Here is a 6000-nt window from a genome sequence, read left to right as displayed (position 1 = left end):
ACGCCCAGTCATAACCAAATTAGGTATGCCTTTTTAGCTTCTTTCCTATCCTTCGTTCGTCATCGTTCGTGATAACAGCCTATCCTATCTTAACTATTTAATTGATGGAATAGAATTGAACATCTTCACTATAAGCATTGTTAAGAATAGGCTACCTTACCCTAAGTGGTATGCCTTATTGTGAAAGTGAATGGTAAGTAGGCCTATTCTGAAGATACTTTGGATTACTTCGCATTATTAGCTGAATGATGAAATGATTAGATGAAACAGTCAGGCTATGTGAGGTTATGTGAAGTTGCCATTCCCATAACCAATGTCAACAACCCTTGACCCTGCTTTACAGTAAATATAGATCATTTTAATAGAAGGCCCTAGAAACATTGATAAAGAACAATAATATTTTGTCTGCACATAGGCTAAAACAAATTTAGGCCTAACATTTCCCAAACAACCCAGGCCTATTAGCTATACAGATTTTTTTTCCAAGATGGAATTTATCAACACAATGGGATCTACATGCCTTTTTGAAAACTGGCTAGTTGTAGGCCCCATTGCCCTCAAATGAAACTGATTTTGTACTTTCCCTGAGAGTTTCTTTTAGGTTATCATTATAGAGTGAGAATAAGAGAAACAGGGCACCTGAGAGATGCATACACGGTTTGGTTATGTATAGGCCTAAAAACATTGAAATTCAGTTTGAAAAGTTAGTTAACATGCATGTAGTCCTACATGTTGTTACAATTGAAACGTAATCCCTTAAATTGATCAGTACTGTGTACCTGTATGCTGAATACTGCCCATTTAGCCTACATAGGGTGGATTGTCCTAATGTGGGACATCCAATTTTGATCCCAGGACCCTACAGCTTTGGCATATAGTTTCACTGACATTCATTTGTTTGGGGAAGAGCCACACCCACTGGAGCTTAGGTGTCCCACATTAGGTAGTGTCCCACAATAGGACAATTTATACTAACTGTATTTTAATACAATTGAAAAAGTAAAGAATTTTCAATTTAAAAAAAAAATGGTGACATCTGTTAGATTTAGATTTGATGAGGGGCATATTTGCTGAAAGCGAGGTGGGGTTCAAGGGATTGATTTAAGGACCAAAATGATGCATATCCATTTTATTTGCTCATTTAAAGTAGCCCAAAATATACATAACTTTCTGCAGTTTTTAAAAGGCTATGCAAAATGTGAACTTCTCCTTCTTCTTACTAACAAAGGCTATGCAAAATGTATGTTTATTTACATGTATTCATGTAGTTGACACTTTTATCTCAAGGAACTTACATGAAGACTATAAGCTAATACAAAGGAGACTTAAGGGTAAGTTAATATACTACTTTTACAAACACCACAAGAGCACAAGAGTAGACCTGCTAGAGCAAGCCTATTATACTAGCGGCCCGTAGGCCAGATCCAGTTTTTCTTCAAACTTGGCTGCTGGTGTATCAGGAGCGCCGGAACGAGCTACCATAGGCTACACCCACCCATTTAATATGTAATAATACATAATCTTAAGTGATATCATAAAAACCTTGAGAAGGCTTGCAACATGTTTCAGATAGATAGTGTTGTGCCTCGTAGTAATGATTGCCTATAGAATCTCAGTTGCAATAAATGTAACTGCAACATAATCATAACATCAATAATTGTTCAGATTTAATGACAACCACTGTCTCTCAAAAAAAAATGAACAGTTGGCCTGATACATTGAAATCACAATTTGAAGCCTTCCTGAGGTGACAGTTGGAGCTACAGAGCTAGAGTTAAACGCAAGTTTTACATCCACCCACAAGAGGAGGCAGTGAAACTAAAATATCCAGGAACTCACTCATGCTTTATGGAGAAGATCAGATTGGATCAGCTAACAACAGATCCCCACCATCACCATGATGGAAATTTGTTTGTCAGCCTGAAGAAACAAAGGATTAGAAAATATTAAACGGGCTAGTTTGACTTAACTTCTCACTCCATTTTTGATCTAGCATGTTGTTGTCATTATCAGATAGTGACTGGGCAAAAGTGTGTGTGTCTGTGTGTGTATGTGTTGCTTCTGCTTCTGGCACCATTGATGTGTATGCTATGATTTATGAAAAAAAAAAGTATTGTGACGCTACACATGGATACACTGTCGAACTCATGGAGGGCTGCCGACTAACGCAATTGACACATAGGCCCATGTCACTCCCTCAGACCACAAAGTTTTATCAAAGTAATTTTTCATCTTTGCTTGAATTGATTCAATGTATTTGTGACTTGAAGCTGATGAGATCCGTGCCTACATTCAGACCCAAAGGTGGAGGTCAATCTGCCCCTGCCTTAAAGGTGTTAGCATGGTTGAGTGACGTCACTTCTGCTGACGCTTAAAAAAAAACAGAGAGCTTGCTTGCCCCTCCCTCCCCCTCCCTCCCATGCAACTGAAACTGTCATGAATGCGCATTTCGTCTGTGATTGGCTGGAAAAGCAGACATGGGCAGTATTTTAATTACATGTATTTTAAATACGTATTTAATTACTTTAGCTCCTGTCTACTAAGCAACCTGTCTTTTTTCCCTAACAAGCCAACATTCCATCACTCAGATAAATATACTACATATAACCATGACAATAAGCTATGCTTATCATAGTCCAGGAGCCAAAGGCCAGAAACTTGGTGAACGTGGTTTTGTCGGTTAATTTTTTTTTTCCTTTGCTGTTTCTTGTTGCCTAGGGGTTACTCCATAAGAATAGGATGGGTGCCCGATATCCCTTGGGCAATTCCCTATATTCAGCTCTAAAGTTGACCTAAGTAGCGATTTGTCCATAAAAATACTCATTCTATTACCCTTTTGGAAGGACAGCATAAAATGTAAACCCATTTTTCCTTATTCTTGCAGTAGTATGCCACATTGTGACCAACTTAAGTGTTAGATCCAACTTTTCTTTTCTATGATCCCCTCTGGATATGTCTGAAGTTGGAAGAAATTAAAAGAAAAGTCAACTGAGGGAGCCAAAATGGTCAACATGGGTAGTAAACCCAATTTTGTTTGTGCCACCAATTTTATGTCACCCTGTAGACAACTGAAAAGCATTATTTCTGTTTCATCACCCCCTTAGAACATTGAAAGTGGAAAAATATTAAAAAGTAGCTAACTTCAGGAGCTTGAATTGTCAGGTGGTACAAGACTTAAATTTGAAAACGATACAAAAGATACTGAGGGAGAACATTAGGACATGGACCCCATATGATGACCTTTGACCCCATTACCTAATAGCTGATGTTCATTCTCACTACAGGACAGTATTAAAACCACTTAATGGATTTGACATGAGGACTTATGCAATGGATAACATCCACCGAGGTATGCAGAAATAATGGAAGAGATGGACGCAAAGACCTCCCCGATGCAAAAAGAGTTTTCTCCACCAAGTTAATTAATTCTGTATATTGGGACATCTTACAGGATGTTATTCTGTTTGTCCATCATGTTGCCAATCATGTATGTAGGCAAAAGGCATGCATTTAGAGCACAAAAAGGGAAATGCAGTTCAGTTTAAAAAGAGTCCGACCTGTTGAATTTGTCGTACTACATTCATTGGTTATGGAAATGATGGTGGGTAGTTTGTTATGTTACAGTTGATTAAAGTCTGCCTCTTGTCAGTTCAATCATTGTTTATTGATATGGGACACAGATTACATTTTTTTACCAGATCTACTTTATAGGAGACCCTCTGCCAATCAGAAAATAGTATTTCTTGTCTCTTAGTTGATACATTTTCAATAATATGCCTTGTAGTTTCTTTTAAAAGTGTATACCATGATTATTGTATGGACATTTTTGTATTTTCAAATTACTAATTACTTGTATTTTAATTAAATAGATTTTTCACATCAGTATTTTGTATTTTATTTAGTTACATGAGCCAGTATTTGTAATTTGTAACAAAAAAGGTTTTGATGTATTTGTGCCCACCTCTGTGGAACAGTTTGTTATGTTTCATGGCCCAGGCTGGACCAGGCTAGCCTGACGAGCCAGACCCACATCAATATGTAGGGTCTGGGGACTCACCATTTGCAGTGCTTAGTCCGAGGTTGCGGGATAAACGGTTGTCTTTCAAATTCCCTCTGCTTTACAACTCAGCCCATACGTTTCCCCACCTGCTAGTTGGCTAGTTGTTCAAACTTTTACCAACTTAAAAAAAGCTTAACTTGTGTCAAGCTGTTTGCCAACAGCAACATCCATCTTCTTTGTTTTCAAGTAGCAGGGAATTCACGCTGAACCGTCGCAACTCTGCCATCATTATGTTAAGCCCACTACCGACTCTATACACAATGTGAGTGGCCTGATCGAAGTTTAATTTTTCCAGTTCGCAAGCCAACGGAGAGTTGCTAGACTACCCTGGCAGACGCTAGGGTGCGTCTAGATTTGTATGCTAGGACCAGGTGTTTTTTGTTGTAGTTTTTGGGGCCTGGGCTGGCCACAGGCATGGATGGATTATGAACTTTCGGGCCCCTGGGCCTAGTTGTATTAAGGCCCCCCTACGCATATGTGGGAACGGGGTTTGGGGGTCCTCCCCCAGAAAGTTTTTAGTTTGTATGATGTGATTTCCTGTATTCTGGTGCATTTTGGGGATGGCCAATACTTTAATTCAATCAGATTCATAGCCTACATCCTGATTTGCTGATATTGAGGCAGTGATTCCATGCAAAGGCTTGGGCTTCAGGGCCCCCTGACCCCGGTAGGCCCGTCCAGTAATCCATCCCTGGCCACAGGTTTTATGTTTTACAGTGTATTCAGGGAAGAGACAGCTAGCAGATCATGAGGAAATGTTTTCTGTACGTGACCTAGCTTAGAAACTGCACAAGACTTAGAGAACCTTTAAAACTAGCAATGGTGTTTTATTTATCAACCAATAACTGATCATATTAACCAATGATCCACCACATTACATACGTCGATGTATTGGTCATAATAATCTTCAATCATTAACTGGGTGTTAAAAGTTTTTCAGCGCACACTAATCCTCCATTAATAAGAGGAGTTGGCAGCTGTGACACTTGTTTCTGGATAAGCCACAATAGGAGTCATTTTAGCCACTTCGTAATTTGTGTGGCCCACAAAGACTATGTGGGCAAGTTGGTAGGCTACGGAGGTTAAATGGCCCCGTAGGCTATAAGAGAATGAGAGTGCATACGTTTAAGTAGTCAGAATGTAATCGAGGGAGACAGTAGTAGAAGGAAAGAAGAAAGGAGGTGCATGATATAATAATAATAATAATAATAATAATAATAATAATATAACAATAATAATAATTTAACTATTTGTTTTAGCAGCTTGAGTGGAAAGGCCCATGACCCCTCACCTTGATGCAGGTCTAGTTTACTCTGAAAGAGCAAAACTGGGAAATCATTGGGGACATATTTTCTCATTCAAGGCTTTGTTGTACTGTTGTGTGCATCTCAACATAAATGATAATTATTACTATTTTATAAATTAATGACCAACTTTCAGTCACGGGATGCAGGCCTATCCGATCAACTCAGATTTTTATGTAGTACTGGAATTTAACCCAAGGAGGGCGATAGTGAGGATGTTTGCCTGTGCTCCACAGCAAAACACAAACCATTAGGATTTCCCTGTAACAAGCAAACACTAAATAGTCTGCAGAATGGAAGGCTAATAAATGCACCGACTAAGACTTGAGACGGAATCGAAATATGCACTGATGAAATGTGGATTAACAGGTGGAAATCGATGCATGGGACAATGGAATCTCACCCCGTGGAATGCAGCAGCAGCAGTATGAGGATCAAATGAAGCGAACTATTTTGGAGGAATCTCGTATGTAGCTAACATAGCTCGCACACTCGCGTGCAGCGCCACTTATGACAAAACTGAGGTTGTTTTTTGGTAAACATCATGACAAAATAGAATCTACAGTCACCGTTTGATATGGTAGTCTTTTGAGATTTTAGCTTTTACGTTTTCATTTGAGCATCTGATACACTGCT

At 39.0% G+C, this 6000-nt stretch overlaps 1 protein-coding gene across 1 annotated transcript in view; it reads left to right on the top strand.

Moving 5' to 3' along the window:
* The first annotated feature begins 5587 nt into the window (after positions 1–5587).
* Positions 5588–6000, top strand: part of arhgef11 (Rho guanine nucleotide exchange factor (GEF) 11) — a 36670-nt gene continuing 36257 nt past the window's right edge. The window contains 1 exon segment of the mRNA XM_042069140.1: positions 5588–5830. The gene's annotated coding sequence lies outside the window, so the exon portion shown is untranslated.

The sequence above is a fragment of the Alosa sapidissima genome, chromosome 18 (assembly GCF_018492685.1).
Source record: "Alosa sapidissima isolate fAloSap1 chromosome 18, fAloSap1.pri, whole genome shotgun sequence".
NCBI lineage: Eukaryota > Metazoa > Chordata > Actinopteri > Clupeiformes > Clupeidae > Alosa > Alosa sapidissima.
The sequence above is the reverse complement of the archived record's forward strand: the minus strand, read 5'-3'. Positions and strand labels throughout refer to the sequence as shown.